This window comes from Talpa occidentalis, unplaced genomic scaffold, assembly GCF_014898055.3.
Source record: "Talpa occidentalis isolate TD23 unplaced genomic scaffold, MPIMG_talOcc4v2.1 talOcc4.7, whole genome shotgun sequence".
NCBI classification, from domain to species: Eukaryota; Metazoa; Chordata; class Mammalia; order Eulipotyphla; family Talpidae; genus Talpa; species Talpa occidentalis.
The window spans coordinates 96,333,082-96,351,594 of record NW_023605083.1 but is presented as its reverse complement, the minus strand read 5'-3'; the positions used below and the strand labels follow the sequence as shown (position 1 = coordinate 96,351,594).

Below are 18,513 nucleotides of genomic sequence, written 5' to 3'. Positions count from 1 at the left end.
CAGACTAACATGGCAGCAATGTGGAGAATGGCTCAGACCAAGGGACTCCTTTTCTTAATACTGGTACCTGAAGTGGAGTTTACTCTTGTCTGCCCAGGACCCCTTCCCCATCTCTTTCAGCACCAGACGTCCTATTCCTGGCAGGGAACATTCTTCCATGACTGGGGTAGATAATTTACCACCATAGTATCACCATGAGGTGGGGGGCGGGGACTGCCACATAGGTCTGAGGAGAGTGAATCTCACTTCTGGCCATAAATTTTATTCTAGGAGTGAACACCTGGCCCAAGTCAGGACAATCACAATCTTTCCTGGTGCTTTCTGACAGAAATATTAAGGAACTCATCCAGCTGGAACTGATAAGGAAATATTTGTGACTGAGGGGCCATAGCAGCCATTTTGCACAACTCAGTGAGGGGAGTTTCCTGGTACACAAGCTAATGCAAATCCTCACAAATGGTATATCTAAGTTGAGAGGCAAAGGAAGATGGCCCAAAGTTTGAGAGTTGAATTGCTCTGCAGGAGAAAAGGAAAAGAACAAGTTTTGTTTTTGGATTTCGAAATTAATACTTGTTAAACTAAACCTTCTTTAAAAAGCCATCACATTAACAACATAGTTTCAGGATAATGAAAAATCAGGAGGAGGTGGGGGAGAGAACTAATGCAGAAGGACAAAAGAGAGCAGTCAGGAGAGAGAAAATGCAAGAAGTGGGAACTTACTTTTGAATGTGGAAACTGAATTGGCTCCTGAAAGAAGAATCATTTTGAAAATGAAATGAAACTGAAAAGGTCAACGCAGCATGAAAGAAGGTCAATGCAATGCATGATGGGAAATCCTGGAACAGATGAAGTCAACTGATGAAGAAATAGGAATTGAAGCTCTTAGGAATTTTCAGAAACCTTAGGGACTTTCCAGAAGTTGTGAGAAAGGGGGTGCAGGCCAGTATTTTCTACATGAAAGGGCATTATAATCCTGTGAATATTATTGGAACATGTCAAGCTTTGTGGAAAAAACACTGGCCTCAGGGTGAGAAGGCCTGGCTCCAGCATCAAGTTAGTTCTATGTCAAGTTGTCTGAACTTTCTAGCTCAATTTCCTTCTCTACAAAAAGATGGATTTGGGTTGGATAAATATCCCTTCTAGTTTTAAAATACCACTATCCATGATTATAAACAAGCTGTAGGATGCCTACATAGAACAGAAAATGAGGTGAAGCCTGTGGGGACATACATTTCATAAGGGATTGAGGGCAGTTTCGTGGCGTTTTTTCAAGTCGGTGTGGGAAGATCAAAGAATAAGGTCTTTCTGAAAGTCCATATTCAGTAGATGCAGGAATTCTACCGAACTGGATAACAGCTCTGGGCTAACAGGATCTATTTAATTGCATTTGCTCTATGCCAGGCACAGAGAAATGTTGTTTTATTCTTGCAACACAACTTTAAGGCAGGAAATGATAATATCTCTTTCCCAGGAAACTGAGGCACAGGGATTAAGCAATCTTCCAAGTATGTACCTGCTGAAGATTATTGCTGAGAACTATCTCCTGGTAATCAGTGAGAGGCTATTTCCTTAACTGCTGCATCATCCTGTGATACAGTGGCAGGGGATTGAATTTGCGACATCAGCTTTCCATATGCAAATTCCAGCATGTGAGCACCAGAATATCCCTATGGTGGTAGGATGGGGTTCTATCCCTATTCTATAGCTGAATAAAACCAAAGTATCTCTGCAGACCTCATAGCAAAATATCCTGGACCCAAATCCATACTTTCCAATAGCATAAAAAACAAACAAACAAACAAATAAATAAAAGCAGTCTCCTGCTGGATCACATACCAGGGTCATAGATAAATGCAATAAAATCTTCTGGAACCTGAAATTGGGATACTCTGAGTGACCCAGATTAGAGTTTAAAATGACCTATCTGGCTTGCAGCTGTGAAACAAATATTACATTGGGATACACACACATGCGCACATACACTTTGCTTTGGGTATACTTAAATATACAGTATATGTAATGGAGAAGAACATATTAGGCTAAATGTTAGTGAGTTTGAGAAAAAAGAGAAAAAGTGACAGCATTAGCATTAGGTACATAACATGCAAGGCAAAATACATTAAAGGGAAAATAATTCATTTCAGTTTGAGGATAATTATCAACCTCAATAAAAGTAATTATCAACCACAATTGGATGAAACTTTTTCTAGTCAAGTAAAATGTCTTCACAATATTTAAAGTAAAAGTCTAGTAACTGCAGACAACATTAAGAGAAATATGTTGATGATTTTAACACAGCATATTTGGTGAAGTAGACATAACATACATAATTGGATAATAAAAGAAATAGGTTGATTTATTAGATATGTCAATTTTTCAACTACTGGAGAATACATATTCTTTACAAAGCCCCATGAAGAATTTTTATATTGATCAGCATCTACAATACAAAAAAAAATAATTTCTAAAAAGGAAAGAATGTACAGGCTACCTAACGTGGTTAGCATGTAATAAAACTAGAAATTGACAAACTTACCACCAGAATAGCAACAAAATCCCAAATACCTAGGATTTGGGAGGGCAAGACAAGAACACTGTCCTTTAAATATTGTACAAAATGATATTAATGGTTTCTATTACAAAACAAGTTAATGCAAACAAAACTGAGAACATTACATATTATGACCTTAGAATTCAGTCAAAATGGTATGAGAAAAGTAAAGACTTAATGCTTTCATTTCAAAAAATAGTAAGAAAACTAACCATTTAAGTAACTAGGATGCTGTTCACCTGGGCAATGAAACTAATCACACAAGTCAGGAAAAGGAAATTTATAAATACAAAATCAGAAAACTAATTCTAGGGCCTCCCTGGTGGCACAGTGGTTGAGCGCTAGGTTGTAAAGCTGCCCGCAGCCTCTGCAGCGCCAGTTTGAGCCCCAGCTGCTGCCCAGCCACTAGAGGAGGTTCCCGCATGGCGCGCAGACCTCTCCTGCTGCCGCTGCTCCCCTCAGCAGTGTACTTCGGTCCTTCTGCCTGCTCTGCTCCCTGCTCTGGCTCTGGTGAATTCTCTCACCCTCCCGCACTCTGACTGTACCCAGTGCTTGAATAAATAAATAAATAAATCTTTAAAAAGAAAAAAAAAGAAAACTAATTCTAAACAAGAAAATAATTGAATCAATCAAGATTCAGTTCTTTGCTTTGGCAGGCAAAGATCAACAGCTGGGACTACATCAAATTAAAGAGCTCCTGCACAGCAAAAGAGACAATAACAAAAACAAAGAGAAACCCCACCGACTGGGAGAACATTTTTGCACACAACACTAATGATAAAGGACTGATCACAAAAATCTGCAAAGAGCTGATGAGACTCAACAACAAAGAAAATAATCCTGTCAAAAAATGGGCAGAGGAGCTAGAAAGAAACTTCTCTGAAGAGGAAATGCAAATGGCCAACAGGCATATGAAAAAATGTTCAACATCACTTGTAATCAGGGAAATGCAAATCAAAACTACCATGCGATACCATCTTACACCAGTGAGAATGGCACATATTAAAAAAACTAGCAACAACAAATGTTGGCGAGGATGTGGAGAAAAAGGAACTCTCCTGCACTGTTGGTGGGAGTGCAAACTGGTCCAACCACTATGGAGAGCTGTGTGGAGATTTCTGGACCTACTAAACATAGAGCTTCCATATGATCCAGCAATTCCACTCCTAGGTATTTACCCAAAGGACACAGAAACATCAATTCCAAAGAGCACCTGCACCCCTATGTTTATAGCAGCACTGTTTACAATAGCTAAGCTTTGGAAACAACCCAAATGCCCAAAAATAGATGACTGGATCAAGAAGATGTGGTACATATACACCATGGAATATTACTCAGCATTCAAAAAAGATAAACACATGCAATTTGCAGCAACATGGATGGCGCTGGAAGGGAGCATGCTCAGCGAAATAAGCCAGAAAGAAAAAGAAAAATACTGGATGGTCTCCCTCATAGCAGGAATCTAGAAAACTTAAATAAGGGACCAGGAAAATGAATAAGAAAGTGAAAATCAAAGTCAACAAACAACTATGAACCAGAGACACTCTATGGGGGGTAGGGGGTGGGGAGGGGAGGGATTGGGGTCAAAATAAGGGGGTTGCAATTGTATGGGGAATATAAAAATAAAATTTATTTTAAAAAAATTCAGTTCTTTTTTTAAAAAAAGTAAAATAGAAAAAATTGTGCTATTTCCAATCAAAAATAAAAATAGAAAAAAAGAAATTGAAAAATGGAAGGCAACCACAGGAAAAACATTGAGAAAATTTTAAAGATTAGAGCCTCCCTGGTGGCGCAGGCGGTTGGGCACTGCACTCTGAAGCTGTCCGCAGCTCTGCAGTGCGGGTTCGATCCCGGCGAGAATCCCACATGGCGAAGCAGACCTCTCCTGCCTTGCCCATTGCTCCCCTCAGCAGTGTATTTCGCTAGTCTGCCTGTTCTATTCCCTGTGTTCTGTCTCCAGTAAATCCTCTCACCCTCCTGTGCATCTGGCCTATACCCCGGTTCTTGTATAAAAATAAATAAATCTTTAAAAAAAATTAAAGATTATAATTTAAGCAAGAAGAATGCTATTCTTTAAAAAATAGTGATTAAGGGCCTCCCTGGTGGCGCAGCGGTTGAGCGCTGGGTTGCGAGGCTGCCCGCATCCTCTGTAGCGCTGGTTCGATCCCCAGGTGAGGATTCCACATGGCGCGCAGACCTCTCCTGCCACCTGCTGCTCCCCTCAGTAGTGTACTTCGTCAGTCTGCCTGTTCTTTTCCCACTCTGGCTCTGGTGAATCCGCTTATCCTCCCGTGCTCTGACTCTACCCCAGTGCTTGTATAAATAAATAAATAAGTCTTAAAAAAAAAAGAATGCATTTTCAAAAAAAAATAGTGATTAAAAAGAACTCATTCATTCAAAAAGTAAAAGTAAATCCCCCACAGAAAAGACCCATACTAAAATAAATCTGAATGAAAGACTTGTGAAAAAAAAATTATGAAAACTTACTCAAGAAAAAGTTGAAAATTTGGCCAATCCACAAACACAATTATAGAACATGTGTACTATACTTTAATATAGCATGTGTTCATCAGGAGGGAAGGAGAGAGAATTTTATATAATCTCTTATTTTATCAGTACCTTTCTAATTACTAATGGGTATGGAAACCATTGAGATGATCATTACTATTCTCATTGGAGATTAAATTGATGCATGTCCCAACTGTTGACTAACCTTGAATCGTTAAGAAATAAGTCTGCTTTGTTGCAGTATTTTTGTCTTTGAGAATCACACATTTTGTTCCCTGTATCAGTTCATGCATTAATTATTAATGGTATTAAGTTCTATGGATAAAATTCTATTCTGCTCCATTCCATTCCTCTCAGTTCAGTTCTGTGGTACAAATCAATTCTAAGATGTACCGATGTTTCTATATCCATTGCAAATTGGTATTGGTGGGTTTCCCCTTCCAGGCTTTTGGTTTTCTTCTTTCAGTTTTTCGTTAATACAAATAAAGCTTGGGCCTCCCTGGTGGTGCAAGGGGTTAAGCACCACACTGTGAAGCAATCCGCAGCCTCGGCAGCATGAGTTAGATCCCCAGTCGGCCAGGGAAAAACCCATATGGAGCAGCCAACCTCTCCTGACTCGCCCGCTGCTCCCCTCAGCAGTGTATTTCAGTTAATCTGCCTGTTCTACTCCCCACTCTGTCTCTGGCGAATCCTCTCACCCTCCCACATCGCTGGCCTGTACCCAGCTCTTGTATGCATAAATAAATAAAAATTTTTAGAAAAAAAAATACAAATAAAGCTTCTATAAAGAACTATACAAGAAATTCTCAGGATTGTCACCTCTCATCCCCATGTTAGGGCCCCTAGAATCAGACCCTGTTACCTGGATTCTGGTGGAGTTAATTTATTTCAGGAGTGCTCTCAGGAAAAACCTATGAGAGAGGAAGGGTAAAATGAGGTCTGAGGTCAAGTCTTAGATTACTCTTGAAGCAAGGAGGCTGGCCTCCTGCACTTTGTATCAGTCATCAGTTGTGTGGATCCTTCTGAGGGTGGGAGTATAACTTCTTGAATGAGGTGGCACCTATTAATTGAGGCCAATTCTCTGGAGAGGCAGCAGCTGTGAGCCATCAGCCACCAACATTAACAGCAGGTGAGGGGAGCGTTCCTTGACCTGGTAAAGTCCTTTTGTGGATGTATGTTTTGACATCTCTTGAGTAAATACCTCAAAGTCAAACTGCTGGGTCACAGGGTAGATGTATGATTAACTTTAAAAGAAACTTCAAACATATTTTCTCAATTAGTTTTACTATTTTACACCCGCCGCCCCATGTAAGTATCAGTTTCAGTTGCTTCACATCTTTACCAACACATGTAGGTGAAGGTCTTTCTGATATTAACTATTCTAGTGGGTGTTCAGAGGTAGCTTAATGCAGTTTTAATTTGTGTTGTTCTGATAATGAATCATGTTCCAAGTCTTGTGTAGTTCTTTTCATGGCTTTTCCTTATTTTTAAAATTTGTCTTTTCATTACTCATAATAATTCTAAATTATGTCCTTATGCTATCAAATTATTTTGAATATTTTCTCCCAATCTGTGGATTTCCTTGCTCATTTTTTTACAAGCAGATTTAAATTTTGATGAATTTTATCTTATTAATGCTTTTTCATTTGCTTAAAGAAATCTTTGCTTACTGTAAAGGCATGACGACATTTCACTACATTTTCTACTACAAACTTCATAGTTTTAGCTTTAATATTTTAAGTTTATGATCCATCATAAATTAATTTGTGTATATTAGTATGATGACGTGCCAGTTTTTTTTCTATAGGGATAGTTAGTTGATCCAGCATTCTCTGCTGAAAAGATATTTTTTCCCCTCTGAAATGATTAAATACCTTTCATAAACAACTGGCTGTGGGGGCTATCTGGACACTGCTCTGTTCCACAGACATAGTTTCCTTTTCATTTTTACACAGTTTTGTACTGTCTTAATAGCTGCAACTTTATAGTAAATCTAAAAATCAGGCAGTTAAATCCTCCGACTGTGCTTTTGTGTTCAGGTTTGTTTAGGGTTCTATAGGTCTTTGCATTTCTATTAAATTTTAGAATCATCTGTCAATTTCTAAAAATATAATGCTGTTGTGCTTTTGATACGATGATAATGAATCTATATGTGATTTTAAGGGAAATGATCATATCTCTAGCAATATATCCAAACCATAGACATGACACATCTCTCCATTTATCTAGGTCATCTTTCTCTTAACTTTAACTGCTGCTTGTCATTTTTGTGTATAAATTGTGCATATATTTGGTTAAATGTGTCCCCAAATATTTTCTATTTTAAGTCAAATGTAAATGTGATGTTTTTATTTCATTTTCCTAATTATTTGTTGCAGGCAAGTAGAAACACAATTCATTTTTTATGATTTTATTTTGTATATTGACTTTGCTAATTTTCGCTAATTGTCATATGTAGTAGTTGCTTTTTGTTAGGATTTCCATATAGACGATAAATGCAATTGTGAATACAGACCACTTTACTCCTTTGTATCTACTCATACACACACACACACACACACACACACACATGCATGCATACACCTGTGCATGCTCACGCTTTTTATTTATTTTTCTTTTCTCATTGCACTAACCTCCAGTACAATACTGAATAAAAGTGGTAAGTGTATACATCCTTTATCCTTGCTTCATATATGATCTTGGGGAGAAAGCATTCAGAATGTCACCACTGAGTATGATGTTACCTGTAGGTTTTCAAAACCAGTCTTTATGGAATTGAAGAAGCTTCCATTCATTCCTAGCTTGGTGCATTATAAAAAAATTCATTCTGTATCTATGGACATGATTTGATAACTTTTCCCCATGTATTCTGTTTATGTGATTAATTACATTGATTGATTTTCAAATGTTAAAGTGGCCAGACATTCCTGGAGTAAACCAAAATGGTATAATCCTTTTCATACACTTTTTTATATGTAAATATTAAATTGAGGGGTTTTGTTTCCTGCTTATAAGTGATATTGGTCAGCATTTTAATGATCTCACAATAGCTTTGGTTTTAGTAGCTGCATGATTCTGGACTCATAAAATGAATTGTTCACTATTCCCTCCTCCTGTATTAAGAGTTCATATAACATCAGTATTACTTTTTCCTTAAATGTTTGCTACAGTTGGAACTTCTTTTTTGGGGGAAGCTATTTGATTATGAATTAAGTATCTTTAATAGAGTTAAAGATAGTCAGATTTTTCTATTTCTTCCTAAGTTAGTTTTGGGAAATTGTGTTTCAAAAGGAGTATGTTTAGATCATTTAAGTCATATTTTTGGCATAAAGTTTCCCACAATTTCTTCATTAAATCCTTTTTAATATCTATAGGATCTGTAATATTACTTCTGTCATTTCTGATATTTAGTTGTCTTCTTTTTCTTGATTAATCTTCCTACAAGCTATAGCAATTCTATTTAAACCTTTCAAAGAACCACATTTTAATTTTGTCCTTACTTATTCAATTATTTGTTCTTTACAGAGTGTTTTAATATGGAACTAGATTCCAGGGTTTAAGCCTTTTTAATATCAGCAATTAAAACTATAAATTTCCCTTTACTATTTTAGCTATATCCCACAACCATTGATATGTCATGTTTATAATTTACTTTGATATATTTTCTGATGATTTCTTCTTTGAAACTTTGGATTACTTATGTGTGGAACTTATGAATATTTTAAACTTTTCTTGATATCTAATTGTTATTGATACCGATTTAATTCTACTTGGACTGTAAAATATTATTTGCAAGATTGCAATCTTTTAAAAAAATATCGATACTTGTTCCATGGTTCAACATATGGTTTGCCTTCATAATCATCCCAAGTGCACTTAAAAACAGCATGTATTCAATAGTTGTTACAAATGGTGCTTTTCAATTTTTTGATCAGAACAAGTAAGTTGATGACAGTATTTCAATTTTTGTCATCCTTCCTGAAATATTTTTTAAAGATTTATGTATGCATACAAGAACTTGGGTGTAGGCCAGAGAAGCAGGGGGTGTGAGGATTCACCAGAGACAGAGTGGGGAGCAGAACAGGCAGATGTACTGAAATACACTACTGAGGGAAGCAGTGGGTGAGACAGGCGAGGTCTACTGTGCCATGTGGGTCAGCTCCCTGGCGAGGGATTGAACTCATGTTGCAGTGACTGGAGACAGCTGGATAGTGCTGTGTCTTTAACCATTGAGCCACCAGGGAGACTCACTGCTGGCCCATTTTTCTTCTAATATCTATCCATTGTAGATAGAGGAAATATTAAAATTTCCAACTGTAATTGCATATTTGTTTCGTTTCTTTTTAATTGTATTAGTTTTTCCTTCGTGTATTTTTAACATTTTTATTGATACCATCCACATTCAAACTGTTATTAGACATATGTTGTTGGGACTAGAGGGTAAACCTGATGACTTATCTTTTATCATGATAAAATGTCCCTACATATCTCAAGTCGCTTTGATATTGATATGGACTCTAGTCATGTCCAGCATTCCAATGCTTAATGTTTGTATATCTTTTTTCCATCATTTGATTTCTCTTATCTGTATATTTTTTTAAACCTTTTTTTTTTAAATTTATTTATTTATACAAGCACTGGGTACAGTCAGAAGTTGGGAGGGTGAGAGAATTCACCAGAGCCAGAGTGGAGAGTAGAACAGGCAGAGTGACAAAGTACACTGCTGAGGGGAGCAGCAGCGGGCGGCAGGAGAGGTCTGCGCGCCATGTGGGACCCTCGCCAGGCGAACAGGGATCGAACTGGTGCTGCAGAGGCAGCAGGCAGCTTCGCAACCCAGCGTTCAATCGCTGCGCCACCGGGGAGGCCCTCTTATCTGTATTTTAATACTTAAAATGAATCTCCTATTGACTGGACATAATTGAGTCTTGTGTGCATATACATATTCACACACACATGACAATTTTTGCCTAATAATTAGGCTGATCAGACCATTTATATTAAATGTAGTTACTGATATGTTTGGGTTTAAAGTAAATCTTATTGAGTGATTTGCTCCAACTTTTTTTTTTTTTTTGCTTCTGTTTTCCTTTATCTTCCTGTTTTTGAGGGTCAAATAAATATTTTTAATACTTAATGTTTTAATTACACTTTTGTATTATTTTCACTAGCATTATTTTGGAAGGAAGCTATGCTCACCACTACATGACTAACATCTCTTACTAGCATTATTTTGTAGTTATCCTACAAAATTCTTCCTAAATTTATCGTGACCTATTCAAAATTAATATTATACCACCTCACATACTCTAAGACCTTTATAGCTGCGTAATTCCATTTTTCTCCTCTTCTTTGTGCTACTGACATATATTTACTTCTACATAATTATAGTCAGTTGTCTTTGATTTTCCCACATACTTACTTTTTCTGGTGCTCTTTTTATCTTCCTGTAGATGCAATTTAGCATCTGGTATCATTTCCCTTCAGTCAGAAGAGCATGATTTAGTATACCTTGCAGTTTGGTCTTTTTGTAAAACATTCCCCTCATTTTTAATTTATCTGAAACATCTTTATCTGAATTCTGAGAGTTCTTTTCAGTATTTTAAAAGTGTTCCATTACCTCCGACTTTAATAAAATATATTTTAAAATTCTTATGGATGAAGAGTTATTCATCATTTGGTATCATTTTTCCCCTGTTATTTTTCATAGGCTATTTATGCACAGCTTTAGCAGGACGTCAGCATCTTCTGTCATGCAGCTAACTGCACTCCTTCTGTTTGCTCTTGTTCCCACCACTTACTGCCATGTTTTTCTAAATATTAAGTGTGTGACATCCCTCAATAAGTCCTGGGCAGGATATACAATTTTCTCAAATACATTGATTTGGTCATTTTTTTTTGGGAAAAGAGCCCAGTGGATAGTCCCCACTGGGGGAAAAATATCTTTTTGCTCGGAATTCTTTCCATATATTTTAACTATGAATGCTGTTCTGAATGATGTGTTTCCTGATATTAATATTGTGATATCTGATTTCCTTTAGCTTGCATTTTATCTGATATGTTTTTACAGCCTTTGAATGTGAACTCTTCTAAGTTCCTTAGTTTGTAGTGTGCTCCTCTACACACAATACTTAATTTCTGTTATGTAATACAAGCTGATGGCTTTTGTCATTTTTTTGTTTAGCCAGTTTCCAATTTACATTTATTATTCACATGCCATTTTGCTTTAGTCTTTCTTATATTCTTGTACATTGGTTTTCTTTTCCTATCTTTTGTTACATGAGCTATATGTATTTATTTTTTTAGGGAATCTTTAGATATAAATTCTGTTTTTAATTCAATTGCAATTCAATTTAAAATTTTTAAAACTTCATTCTTTAACTTTTTAATTATCAGCCTCAAGTAAGAAATAGTACTTACTGATTCCCTTCCATTTGGAAAAAGAATTCCTTTTCTTTTTCTACTTCCTATTTTATGTATACAGAATATGAGATTTTAGAAGCTGCTATTATTTTTCTCATTGTAAAGCCCTTACTATTTCAAAATTACTTGTAGTGTTTTCTAGTGCTTTGCAACTTTATTTTAAATAATTGGCTTAATTATATATTCGAATAATTTCAAATTTTACTTCTAGTCTTCCTACTTTCTCATTACTGACTCTGAGTTTTAAAAACTATTACAGTTTCCAATTATGTTTGAGCTTGGCTTTGGATAATGCTTTTCCGTATAGGTATATGGGTTGCATACTTGAGTATTTGCATATCTGGAAACTCTTCTCTTTTCATCATCTTCACTTCATGAATAAAGTTGTCCAGGAATTTGGGGTTCACTAAATTTTCCTCTCAAAACATATTGTGGAGCTCTCCAGTGTCTCTATCATTTAATGTTGCAGAAGAAAGGTCTCAGCCCCACCTGGTCCTTATTTGAGCTGTTAAAGGACTTATCAGAGAGGTCCCTCTATATAATGAGTTTTCCCACCACTCATATTATTTTCACATATATTTGCAAATATGTAAGTTAGATATTAACTTGGTTCTGATAACTTCTTATAAAAATCAAGACAAACTTGCTTCAAGAGAATTTTCCCGAAGACTAGATTAATAATGTGATGGAAATTGTAATAAATAGAAAAGTAAGTGTTCTGCCATAGAGCTGGAGGTAAACAGAGGAATGAAGGAAAAGGAAGATGGAATAGTAGAGATGACAGGCTACCTTGGTTGACCCATGTTTAATCACTTTCATTTCACTTTCTAAAAATAAGATCATAATACAATTTTACAATGTTTTCTATAAAAATAGATCTAGAAATGTCTCTGATTATATGTGTTTTATCCTTTAGTGAAGGTGGCCTTTCATATTATAATTTATATCTATGGACTTCACAGTTTTAGAATAACATTGGTATACTATTTAAACATGTTTGTTAATTGGAGCAATAATATTACATACCAAAATATTGCTATGTTAATAATTATTATATACACTTATGGTAATTAACTGTATTATTAAATATATAAAGAACCAAAAATAATATAATTATAATGGCCCTAAGTATATTACAATATAGAACTAATAATTTGAGATAAATATAAATGATATTCTTTTAGGAACTCAGTCACCTCCCCACGATATTTCATTCCCTTCTCCCCCCCAAAAAAAACACACACAAAGAAGAAATAATCTTTCTATATTCTGTGAGTTTTTACAATTTCTCATATTCCACCAGTAACTCCTGCTGGGCTGTTTCCTCTGGGCTGACACTGGTTTCAGAAAGACATGGAGCGAACTAGTTCTTGATAACCTGCATCTTTATGTGCCAAATGTGTCCAAGTTGCCCTCCCAAAGACCTTCTCTCCCCACATTCTGCAGGGAGCAAATGACACAGAGGGGGAGAGAAATGTCACAATCTATGCCCAGCTGGTCTGGATTATCCAACCTCTGAGGTATATCCGCTGGCTGCCCCTGTATCCCATTATAAATCATCTCCTTGCTGAACATCAGGCCAGACTGGGATCTGATTCATTGGCTGAATGTTGCTACCTGGCTCCAGGAGAAGCCTGCGTCTCAGTCCTGTAATAGTCATCACGCTTTAAGAAACCTTCACATTTTTGAACAGTTACATAGTGTCCTCAGCAGAAGAAAAGAGGAAGTCTGGAGTCCATTTCCGGCAGCTAGCAAGGAGCTGTTTTCCTCTCCTTGACATTAGCAAGGTTTGTCAGCTTGTTAATCTTTAAGGGGATTTGGGGTTGAAATTTTTGGGGGGTGGAGCTTGGGATGGATAATATAGTCAAAGCTCTTCAAAATGGTTTGAGGGAATAAAATAGATGCCCATGTTTTTTATGGCTGTGATTCCCACTTGGCCTTGGGTTTCAACTCCCCAGTTTAGTGAAAGGAAACCACAAACTATTGGATAGTGTAAGCACTATAAAAATAGTCTCTACCTTTTTTCTTGATGACTTCCAAGTCTGTTTCTATAATTCTGAGGTAGCAGAAGCAATCAATAACTGTAATATAAATTACATGTGGATTGAGCATTCAAGCATTACAAAGCCTGGGTCTCCAGAAGGCCAAAGTTAACTGACAAGTTTAACCTAGACACATTTTCTTCCTTTTTTATTATTTCTCTGCCTGATACCCAATAACCAATAAAGAAGGTCTGGTAAGAAAAGCAGCATTAGGGCATAACTAGACTAATCCCCATTCATGGAAAAGTTTTATTCTGATCAACTCCCATAACTTGCAAAAACCACATTTGGGATGAGATAAAACAGAGGGGAGGGAAAATTTCCCCCACAGAGACCTGACTATAGCAGTCATACTTACTAATTATTCTCTGACAAATATACATTTGCCTTTAGACAAAATGGTAGAGATGTGCTACATCTGGCAAACATCACATGTGGCTTCTGTGTGGTTGGAACAATACTGTCATTGTTTCTAATATTAGATGGTGGAGATGGAGTCAGAATTACGTCTGCCTTCATAGATAGTGTGTTCATGTTCCCTCCTCCTTAGGGAAGAGAGAGAGAAATCTCAACATACTCTATAGATTTTTCTGGAGAAATGCTGTGCTTGTAACACCATGCCTTTTATATGAGAGTGGTATTTAAACCATACTCCATGCTCCAAGTTATTTTCCCTTAGCATGCGTTTAAACTAGAGCCACTCTGCTTTTCTCTCTTTAAAAGCTGGATTTCTTTCTTTTTTTTTTTTTAAAGATTTGTTTATTTATTTGTTTGTTTGTTTGTTTATACATACAAGCACTGGGTACAGTCAGAAGCGCGGGAGGGTGAGAGAATTCACCAGAGCCAGAGCTGGGAACAGAGTAGGCAGAAGGACCGAAGTACACTGCTGAGGGGAGCAGCGGGCGGCAGGAGAGGTCTGCGCGCCATGTGGGACTCTCCTTCTGTGGCCGGGGAGCAGCCAGGGATCAAACCGGTGCCGCATAGGCTGCGGGCAGCTTCGCAACCCATCGCTCAACCGCTATGCCACAGGGGAGGCCCTAAATACTGGATTTCTACATATAATCGAGTGTGAAGAAACAATTCTCCTGCTTTAAAAACAGGATGAGGGGATTTAAAAGTTACATGTGTGATATGATATTTTGCTTTCTGTCCCATGCCATTGGAAGCAGCAGCAGTCAACACCAACTTGTGGCATGGGATGAATTTCTAGCAGAAACTTCTGTGACTCTGCTTTGAGTAATTTCTACAAGGTTTGAAATACAGCAAAGAAAAATGCCAGAGTTCCTGATGATGGAAATTACCAACTGTTAAAGAGTCCATTTTAAGTAGATAATAAGATTTATAACCGATTCCATGATTTAGCATCATTGCATGTTCCTGAAGAATCAGAGTTGGTCAAAAAGACTTAACAAGAATAACACACAGCCTGTTTTATTCTCATGAAATTTAAAAAATTTTGGAAAACTTTCAATGTTATTATTTTACTATGCGTTTGCTGAACTTTTAAGGAGAGGTGAGGAGATACAAAAGAATACACAGTAAACTTGTAATCAGACCTGGGTTTGGGTCTTAATTCTACTATTCGTTATGTTTTGGAGTAAGTTACCTAGCGACTTAAAAAAATTTGAATCTAAATGTATTCAAATATCTTCATCCAGAAGACAAAAATATCTGTGCAGCCTACTTCCTATGACTGTTGATGGGAAAAAAAAATCAGAACTGATTATAACAGAATTTCTCAAACTGTGAAGGTTCCTATTTGTATGTGTATGTGCGTATGTGTGTTTCAACTTGAGGTTTCACTACACAGATTGTTAGCAGAATGACCGTGTGGCTATGTGAGTTGTTCAACATGAAATTGGTTATCATTTTAATACCTGTAAGACTTGGGTGGTCCTGGATGATGAAAAACCACAGGCTTCCATTAAGTTCAAAGGTGTTTAGCAGTAGACAGAAAATAGACAATCTAATGAGATAATCAACTTTGGTTCAAGTTGCAGATGTCTATGCATAGAAAAAAGAATTAGGTAATCTATGAGACACAAATGTAAAGGTCACATGCTATGTGAAAACCTCCTCTGAGTTACTGAGTCGCTGATGTAACAATCATCAGTACAGTTTAATGTATGGCATCAAAGTTGCTGACACGAATCCAGTCAGCCACTTGATAGAAATTTTTCTTTGTTTGCAACCCAAGCATGCTGAGAAAGCAAACCCACATAATACATGGGATAATATAATTGTGCCCTTAATTGGCAGAAACCATTGTACTGAATTGCAGGCAACTCTGTATCTCACTCCCACCAGAAATTTCTTATCTGAATTTACATCAGTTATTTGAAAGGGTAAATATCTTCCTTAGTGGTAAGCATCTCAAGCCCCCTGAGAAATCAGAATTCAGCACTCAAAAGTGGAAGAAAAAAATACCCTGTTTTTAATATTTGATATTTAAGAACTTGCTATATTAAAGAAAATTTGGCCATACTAGAGTGGCAGTTCAATAATCACAAATTAAAGTGTGAATTGAAATTTTAATTTAGGCCTGTGATTTTAATTTTAAATTTTTCCAAGTGTATGTACTCTATTGGAAGATTTAAGAGAACTCAAAGCTCATTATTTTATATTTGCTTATTAAATTTAAAAGGTGTGGTTTATAGTAAGACACTTACAACACTTAGGAAGGATATCAACTATTTCAAATTTAAATAGGTAGTCTAAAATATTCAGGGGAGGGCCTCCCCTGGTGGCGCAGTGGTTGAGCGCTGGGCTGCAAAGCTGCCTGCAGCCTCTACAGCGCCGGTTCGATCTCCAGCCACCGGTGAGGGTCCCACATGGTGTGCAGACCTCTGTTGCCGCCCACTGCTCCCCTCAGCAGTGTGCTTCGTCAGTCTGCCTGTTCTGCACTCTGCTCTGGCTCTGGTGAATTCTCTCACCCTCTCGTGCTTCTGACTGTATCCAGTGCTTGTATAAATAAATTAATTAATTTAAAAAAATCATCACTGGCAAAAAAAGTGAAACTTTTAAAAAAAATTCAAGGGAATTAAATTATTTTAAATTTATAATTGGGACCATACATTAATTCAAAAAAAAATTTAAGAGCGAATGTTCAAATTTGCCAAGAGAATGGAATAATAAAATTTATAAGCAGAATTTAAAAGCATTAGGAATAACTAGGATTTTAACTTTTAATTGTAACATATCTAACATTAATTTTAGGGACTAAATAAACTTTTGAATGGTCCCTTCTGCACACAAAAACTTTTGAATGGTCCCTTCTGCTCAAGTTAACTTTAAAAAACTTAAATGAACAACAATAACTCAGGAAAATTATCCTGTCAACTGAATGAGCCGGACTCAATAGAGTTTAGGCTGAAATCAACCTTATTCTTTTTCACCACTTCTCATTAAACTGTCTGTGAAAAAGTTCTTTATCCGCACTCTCATCTCACATAGGTTTCATAGTTTTTTGTCACTCTTACAAAATAAAGACTCCAGATTTAACTTAATAAACAAACATCACTCCAGTTCAGAGCAATTTTAGAACCTCTAGTCTCCTCCCTCGCTTGGCTTGCTCAGGTCTGGCAGCCCAGAGAGTGGGCGGGGGTGTAGTCTGTTTCTTCCTGTGTCCTGGCTCCACTTCTCCTTCCATTCCTCAGCAACCCTTTGGAGGACCTTGCAGGTGGTGAGGGGAGAGCAGGAAAGGACTGCATGGCACAGTCATGACGTCACCCTCTGCCTGTGGCTGATCCCACGTACTGATGTTCCTGATATGATATCACTTGTGGCTCCTCCATAGATGCTCCTTTAGGGGCCTCCAGTTGATGTTTCTATGGCTCAAGTGGGGTTAGGCAGGCTGAGCTCCATATAGTCCAACTCTTTCTTGAAGTTCTTTCTTCACTTTAGACATCCTTTTGGATGTCTGAAAGAGGACACCAGGGTGGATCCCTTCCATATCTAATCCCAAGGACAACCTGTGTTTTTGCCTCTAGCACCAGAAATGCAGCCTATCCCCAATCACTCATTTTTCCTCTTTAACTGTTTTCTTGGGTCTTATGTGACAGCCTGTGCCACATGTTCCGCTGTGTCTCCAATACCAGAGAACACTGGGAAAGAGGAGCGCTGCCAAGACTCCTCCACAGTTCTCCCGAAAGCAATTTTCTCAACTTCTTTCTTCCATGTCAAATCATTTACATTTTCAAATCGGGTGATGGGGCTGACACTGACAGAACCAAAGCTCACTACACCTTGATTTAGGAGTGAAGTTACTTGGGATTTATTATCCCTTTCTTAACTTTTGGGCTCTGAGGTTACTGTGCAACTACTATGAACAAACAATATTCACTGATAATTCACAGATGGAAGGAATTTCACAGAATAACAGATTATCATCACTAAAGAATCGTTTCTCAAGCTGAGACATGTGGACCCTTACAGGTGTCCTGGCATATTCTCTGTGATATGCTTAATTGTTTTGTTTCTCCTTGAAAAGTATAAAAAACATAGAATTCCACCACAAGTTGCACACACTCTCATGAAAAATTTAGAAAACATACAAGAGAACAAAACAAAAATATAAACCTCAGGAGTACAACCCAGAGATGGTCACTGTTACCCTTCTGATATGGGATTGTGGGAAATACATACATCTCTCTGAAGTCTGGGATGCTAGTATTTGTACGGCATTTGATCTAAATGTCATAATCCATTATCTAAATCTGAATAATATTCTACAAAGTTATTTGCATGTATTTCTTTGATAGTTGTAAAATTTAGCAATCAATGCCTGTGATTAAAAAAAATCTAGTTCTGCATAAGGTTTTATACTAAAAAGCAGAAAGTCTTTCACTTTCATCTCTCCCAACCCACATTCTCTGCCCTAGAAGTGACCATTTTTTAACAGTTTCCTTTTTAAACATTGCTGTTGGATCCTCCTGTCTTTAAACCAGAGGTTCTAATTTCTGGTTTCACATTAAAAATTTCCCAGCACAGCCC

The 18,513-nt window shown here is 37.0% G+C and overlaps 1 long non-coding RNA gene across 2 annotated transcripts in view; it reads right to left on the bottom strand.

The window, feature by feature from the left end:
- The window catches only part of LOC119232595 (uncharacterized), a 122,762-nt gene that overhangs the window by 3,326 nt on the left and 100,923 nt on the right, over positions 1-18,513 (bottom strand). For both annotated transcript variants that reach the window (XR_005122160.2, XR_005121980.2), the window contains one exon: positions 5,922-5,970. This is a non-coding gene — a long non-coding RNA (uncharacterized LOC119232595). The remainder of the gene's footprint in view (positions 1-5,921; positions 5,971-18,513) is intronic.